The sequence below is a fragment of the Nelusetta ayraudi genome, unplaced genomic scaffold, assembly GCF_046127955.1.
Source record: "Nelusetta ayraudi isolate G7.1 ecotype Tasmania unplaced genomic scaffold, CSIRO-AGI_Nayr_v1 ptg000003l, whole genome shotgun sequence".
NCBI lineage: Eukaryota > Metazoa > Chordata > Actinopteri > Tetraodontiformes > Monacanthidae > Nelusetta > Nelusetta ayraudi.
Genome location: NW_027466053.1, coordinates 4,305,905 through 4,313,184, shown reverse-complemented (window position 1 = coordinate 4,313,184; position 7,280 = coordinate 4,305,905). Strand labels below are relative to the sequence as shown.

The window sequence follows — 7,280 nt, the reverse complement described above, 5'->3', positions numbered from 1 at the left end:
CAATGAGGAAGACACTGCGACTCCCGTGGGGTACGGTGTGGAGGCAAACACAATCGATCACAGACTCCTGGATTCAGATCGCCGTGCGGATCACTGTTAACATTACTTTTTAACACCACCAACAAAAAAATATAAAAGATAAAATACTAAATGAATGAATTAAATCTTATTCAATTTAACCATTTCTAACATTTCTTTTTAACACTTTTCATCTTTTTTAACATTAACGCAGTATTGTGATCAATTACATGACTCTTCAATTATAACCCTTTACACATGCAATGCGAGCTAGCGATTCACAATACTATTTCATCACAAACATGGATGTAAAAAATAAAAAGGGACAAAAAATGAAACTTCAGGAACACCACCCATTGCAATACAAGCAGAACTGGGCCGAAGTTTTATATTATGTACACCACAACACAGCCTTCTGGTGGACAAGCCATACTATTTAATCCGTGTCCTCCTATGGCACTTCCGTGGGAGGAACCTCGTCGTAGAGGTCACGTGCTGGTTGCGCGTCACTCCACCAATCACCTCGGGGAAGGTCTGAGACAAGATCGTTGCCCTTGCAGGGTATCTGATACAGGTGAGTGAGTATATGGAAAATATGGGTCAGCGTGGGCAGTCGTAACCGGAGAAACTTGCTGGCGGAAATGATGCACTACAAGTGGATGTGACGCTAACTAACTTGGAATCGCTTGCGGCTGGCAAATGAGTGCGATGGATAAGGTGGAGCAATGATTCAGACTACTCTCCCTCCACTTTTTTTGTTTTGTATGAGCGTTTAAAAAAAACAACAACATAATGATAATCAAATAAATCGAATAAGCTTTAGTTTATTAATCAGAATTAAAATAAGTAGGTTTTGCCCTTACAAGGTTGTAGATTTGTTATAGATGAGTTCCTTTGTTGTAGTTTGGCGCTTGAAAAACTATATATGGGATGTACCATGACCTGAGGGATTTCCTCATCCCATCCCAGCGTGGTTCTGATGCTGAATGTGAATGTATCTTGCTGTACATCCCACTGAGCTCCAAGGGCCCTCTCCATAGGGAGCTGGTCTCTGTCAAGGTTAAGTGTTTTTACCTCTTTAGCTCTCTGCTCTTCAGGAATGGCGGCCAGCACCGAGCGATGATTGCTCACCCACTTATTGAGCTTAAATCCACCTCTACCGCACAGGTCTGTTAGCTGCTGGTACAGATGTATCGCTTGTTCCACCGTGCTGACGGCCTTTAGACAATCATCCACGTAGAAATTTTGACGAACAGTGTTTATAACCTCGGCTGGGAAGTCATGCTGATTGTCGTCGAATGAAGCACAGCTTGGGGATGACACTGCCCCAGTAATGTGGACTAGCATCCTGTGCTCTTGTAGGTCCTTTGTAATGTCCCCATCTGGCCACCAGAGGAAGCGTAAGAAGTTTACATCCTGGTTGAAAACTCTTACTTGATGAAACGTTCCCTCAATGTCAGTCATGAATGCTACAGGGCCTTGGCGAAAACGAAGCAGCACACCTAGCAGTGTACTTGTCAAATTGGGACCCTGCAGGAGCTCTTTATTTAATGATGTTCCACAGTAGGTGGCAGTACAGTCAAATACCACACGCAAGTTTTTTTTTGCGTGGGTGATAGACGCCATGGTGTGATATAAACCACACCTTTCCACTTTCATGATCCAATTCATCTATTGGCACAATTTCTGCATAATTCAAATGCAAATTGCAAATTGCAAAAACATCTTTCATGCAATCTTTGTACTCACTGAAGAACTTGTCCTTCCTCTTGAACCTTTTCAGAAGATGATGTGCTCTTTGCTGGGCCACAGCTTTGTTGTACGGAAGCTTCACATCAGCTTTACAAAAGGGCAGCCTTAGGCTGTAATGTCCATTTTTCAAAACAGCGGAGCTTGAGGCTATTTTCATAAACTCAAGGTCTTCAATAGACATTTTCTTTTTTTCTTCGTAGTGTTGCTCAATAAAATCTTGGTTGTATTGTTGAACCAGCAGCTCTTCAATTGATATTCTGTTACACTGCAGAGATCCATCATTCCCATCATCACTGAGAGGCCCATTGATGACCCATCCAAGCAAGGTTTTCACAGCAGGCCCACTACCCTGGCTGCTGATTACCTTCCATGGTTCCATGGCTCTTGGCGCATTGACTCCTATTAGCAGCCAGTCTGCCACGTCAAAATGTTGAAAAGTTACCCCTGTTTTACACCAGAAGCGTTTGCAGAGTGTCAGCAGAGCGTCTGCGTCGACGCAGTGAAACGCGGCCACTAAAGTCAATGAGCAGGTTTACACCAGGCGCAGAGCGTCCGCGTTTCAGAAGCGTCCCAGAAGCAGTAAAACGCGAGCCGCTGGAAAAGAACGCCAGAATTTATTCTTTGACACTTGCCGCGTCCCGCCTGCGTCAAACGTAGCAGGTGGGATCGTTCGGACAGGAAGTCAATGGTGTAAAAACACGGTGGATCCGGTTGATTTTCATCATAACACACTGTGCTGGATTTTGTATTTATATGTGCTGTACTTTACTGTGAAACATCAACGTGACGCATCGGCTTCATCGCTGTTCAGGTCGGCCGTCAAACAAAAACAGATTTCACTTTGAATCTCAAACTATGATGAACAAAATGCATCTATACTTTAAATACCTGCATTTTGTATGATGCCAGCAGTTCGGTTTATTATTATTTTTCTTTTTTACACACATCGATACTTCGAGACACTGTTGGGACAGTGTCTCGAAGTATCTGTCTGCAGAGCGTCTGCAGAGCGACCGCGTTGACGCTCTGCTCACGCTCCAGCACCCTCCCACACAGGACGCGTTTTACGAGCAGAGCGTCTCGTGCAGCGGCTCGATCAGTTCACGCGAGGATTGCAAGATCGCGCGACAACCCAGGTAGTTTTCGCGTGTTTTTAAAGAAAACAACAATGAAACAAAACATCGATACTTCGAGACACTGTCCCAACAGTGTCTCGAAGTATCGATGTGTGTAAAAAAGAAAAATAATAATAAAGTAAACTACTGGCATCATACAAAATGCAGGTATTTAAAGTATAGATGCATTTTGTTCATCATAGTTTGAGATTCAAAGTGAAATCTGTTTTTGTTTGACGGCCGACCTGAACAGCGTTGAAGCCGATGCGTCACGTTGATGTTTCACAGTAAAGTACAGCACATAAGTACAAAATCCAGCACATTGTGTTATGATGAAAATCAACCGGATCCACCGTGTTTTTACACCATTGACTTCCTGTCTGAACGATCCTACCTGCTGCGATTGACGCAGCAAGCGTCAAAGAATAAATTATGGCGTTCTTTTCCAGCGGCTTGCGTTTTACTGCTTCTGGGACGCTTCTGAAACGCGGACGCTCTGCGCCTGGTGTAAACCTGCTCATTGACTTTAGTGGCCGCGTTTCACTGCGTCGACACGGACGCTCTGCTGACGCTCTGCAAACGCTTCTGGTGTAAAACAGGGGTGAGCCTCCGCCCCCTCCGTGCCCATTGGCGGAGGGAGGGCTCATTGAAAAAAAAAAAAAAAACGGTGTTCCTTCGGCGCGCCTGGGAAACTCTGAAATTATGAATAACTTAAGCTTGTTTTTGTCCCATTTGCCTGCATCAGCCCGTCATGATATTGTTAAATTAATTGAGAGCCACCCACTATTGTTTTCTGACCACCCCCGCCGTACGTCAGTTTTGCACCATGACATAGAAGTAGAGGGACATGCCACAACTAAGCAGTACGCACATAGAGCCAATGTTGGAGTTGAGAAAGCAACCTTGGCTCTCTTTCTGACAGTGCCCATCTTGATGTTTATTTGAGGTCAGGTTTTTACAGACTATAATGCCCTCGTGGTCCTGGATAGGATGCGCAATCAAACCAGCCGTAGATGCGGTGGTCTCTGCTCCTGCATGACTTCAATCTCCAGATTTGCCACAAGAAGGGGGGTTGATAATGTGTTGGCAGATGCATTATCACGTGTACATGTGGACTAGCTGCGAAAGAATTTCGGGGGAAGTGAGGTTTTTCTTGTTTAGTTTTGTTTGTAGGTATGTTAATAGGGTTTAGTTCTTAAGGGAGGGGATGTTATGACCCACACGTGGGTCTAGGTGCCTCTATCTTTGTGTCTGTGTGTGTGTGTCTGTGTGTGTGTGAGAGTGGATGACGCCTTGCAGGTGCGGTCCTGGATGTCGGCTGCTGATTGGACGCGCCACGGCTGAGAAGGAGGAGCAGTCGAGCCAGCCTGACGGTCATCCCTCCTCCGCTCCCAACTCTGCAGTTAGTCACTTCTGAATTGGCGTTAGAGCATGCAGCCGTAGGGGTGGGCTGCCATTTTCTTTGTCCCCTCTTTTCTCCTGTTTATTAAGTATGTAGGGAGGTTAGCCTTTCTGTATTTGGCTTCTCTTTCTTTCTTTAGTTAGTTCTTAATGCGAGCTAGTTGGAGTTTGGTTTATTATTTTGGCCTGGGCCCACCCTGAAGCCTTTGCTGCCCACTGGTTAAGTTGTTTTTTTTATTTCATTTACTGATTAATAAATGTTTTTGTTGAAACTGCCAACTGCCGTGAGAAATTAATGAGGCTTGGGAGTGGGGGAAGGTGTCCCACATGTTGCGTCTCGGTCCCCCTAGACGGGACGTAACACAGAGTTTTCACCGTGACAGCAGGTTGAGCTCCTACCGTTTTACAAGTGACGTCGTCACGTTAGCCTGTTCCATCCCTGCTAAATTCTTTAAAGAACTACCGTTAGTAAACTTTTAAATTATAATACACTCTACACTAATTGTAATTTCCTGCCCGTGGTTCTATATTGCAACAGTTGACGGCTCATATCAGCAGATAAGCAGCAACAATCTGGGCATTGCGGGTGATTCATAAATATGTAATTTCTTATTAATTAGCCCATAAGTGTTGTACACCAGTGTGACACCAAATGCTTGTTGCTGACAGCAGTGAAGAAATGACACTCTAGTGGTTCTGCACATCAGTATAAATAGAGTGATTCTCTATCATTATGTGGCATCATAGTCACGCCCGACGCACTGATTGCCTGGCCCGTCAACCAATGATTAGGGGGTGGGGTGCTATAAAGACAGGGGTGGAAACAGTTGGCTATTACTGCACTTTGACGCCCCGTCACGTCACTTCCGTTGCCGTCGTCACGTTTCCGTGCGCCTGTCCGCGTCTGCCTCAGGTATGGTTGCCTCTGCCGACTTTGTTTTTCATTGTTTTGGAGTACTGGTTTTAGACTGTGGTTTATTTTTAGGGTCTGACATGTAGTGCGCCGTGGCGCTTTCGGCATGTACCACCTATTGCAACTCCCGGTGAGTCTTTTACTTTCTTTAGTTTTCGTCACTAGCATCTAACAGCTGACCAAACCACTTAATGGCATCGTTTGTTTTTTTTGTAGATACCGCCAAGAAACTTGGCTTTGCCGCTGCACTGACAGCCTCTAAAAACCAGTCAACTTACTGCTGCTTTGCTGATGCCGAAAGTGTCAGATCACGTCGTCTATTAAGACCTGAAATACGCGGCCGTTCGACGTGTGACAGTCGGCGCGTAGTGGCCACTAACCACTTCTAATTGTTTTGTTTGTTTGTTCAATTTTCGTTTGTTGTATTGTTGATTTAATTGTATTTTTGGTTTATTTAAATGTCGATCTAATCCTGATTTGTGTGTGTGTGTGGTGGTGTGAGCTTAACCATTGAGTTCGCATACGCGCTCGTGATCCCTCCTAATTGTTTTCTTTTCTTTTGTGATTCAGAGGCTGAGGTCGACAGGTGTGGACGGGTAGTGGTATCCCTCCTTTTTTTTTTGGTTTTAGTTTGCTGTGTCGTCGCCACCCAATTTTGACTGCCCACTGGGATGTGCACGTGTGATTGGGGTGACTCCCTTGGGCTTCCGTCCCCATCCAACCTGCTCCAACATCCCCCCCCCCCCCCTTGTGTCTTTTTGGTCTTGGTAGTTTACTTATAAATTTGTTTTCCTTTTTCTGAGTTTAGTTAATTTAAATTCGTAACTGCCTGGATTCCTTTCTGTCTAGATGCATTTCCTTCAATTATAATAAAGCCTTGTCTGTTTTTTTGCAAACCACGTCTCAGCTCATTTGTACACGAAACCTGTGTGATTTTCATTATTTTATTTCCTCCACAAACAACTTGAGGTGGCGTTGTCGTCCATATCCTTACCCCTTAACAATAACCCCCTTGCATTCTGTAAACTCATCAACATCATCATCTTCCCCCCCGCACCCCCCACCACACACTGCTCCTTTGTGTTGCCACAGTTAGTAAAGCTTATGTCTAACTACGTTGACGGTGACAAAGCCTTTTCCTCGAATCCAGCGGTTCACTTGAACCATGTAATGGAAAATAAGTATTCTTGGCCTCCCGTGTAATCTGTTAGTTTCACTGTATAACCTTCTGGAGACATTCTCCTCGTGGCCCGCCAGGGTGAGGTATTCGTTGTTTTGTCTCCTCTCATCCTCCCCTCCTTCTTCCTTATCTCGTCCCCTGCGGGTCCACTGTATAAAAGACCTTCTTCTTCCTTCTCTCTTTGCACTTGCACTGGCATTCATTCGAGCTGTTGCACCTGTTGCATCTGTTCTGTTGGTTGTACTTTGTTTGTGCCTCGGATATCCGATCATTTATTTCATGTTCATTAAATTACTTATTTACTCAGCATTTCTGCATCGGTAGCTTTGCTCTTTTCCAGTTTGGTGTCACGAACAGGATAGCTGGAGACCCGTCAGTGAAACTCTGGGACGTCGACGGCCCGGGACCAGGAACGGAGGAAACTCCTCGTTCCCCCTCTACCTCGAACCAAGCATTCAGAGACGAGAGGATCGGCGTCTAAGAGTGGATCTGATCGGCTTCACGTCTATCCAACGAACCTGGAGAGAAAGTGCTAATCCGGAGATCGGGTGAGAAGTAATTGTTCTTTTTCCAGACATAACAGTGACCAAGGTGTTTTTTCTTGTCGTCCACGAACGGTCCCAGTACAGGACGGAACGCATGCGTTTGTCGTTTCTGTGTGGGTAGGCGGTGATTGTGAATCACTGCAGTCCCAGTACAGAGTGTGCGTTGGCCGGGCCTGTCCCGCTCACCAGATATCCAAGAAGGTTGGTGAGGGCTGAGCGGGCAAAACCTTTGGTGACTAAGTACCGAAGGGGTGAATTTTTTCTCTACCTTTTTGCGCCTGAGTAAAAAAAGGGGGCACAGGGACGCCTGTGCAGCTACAAGTAATAAGTCTAGACAGGGATGGGGAAGAACCAGC

At 45.4% G+C, this 7,280-nt stretch overlaps 1 long non-coding RNA gene across 1 annotated transcript; it reads right to left on the bottom strand.

The window, feature by feature from the left end:
• Positions 1-2,655: 2,655 nt before the first annotated feature.
• On the bottom strand, positions 2,656-2,981 carry LOC142890848 (uncharacterized). Its single transcript, XR_012927141.1, has 2 exons — positions 2,951-2,981; positions 2,656-2,747 (listed from the first exon to the last, which is right to left on the bottom strand). It is a non-coding gene; the product is annotated as an uncharacterized LOC142890848 (long non-coding RNA).
• Between the last annotated feature and the right edge of the window lie 4,299 nt (positions 2,982-7,280).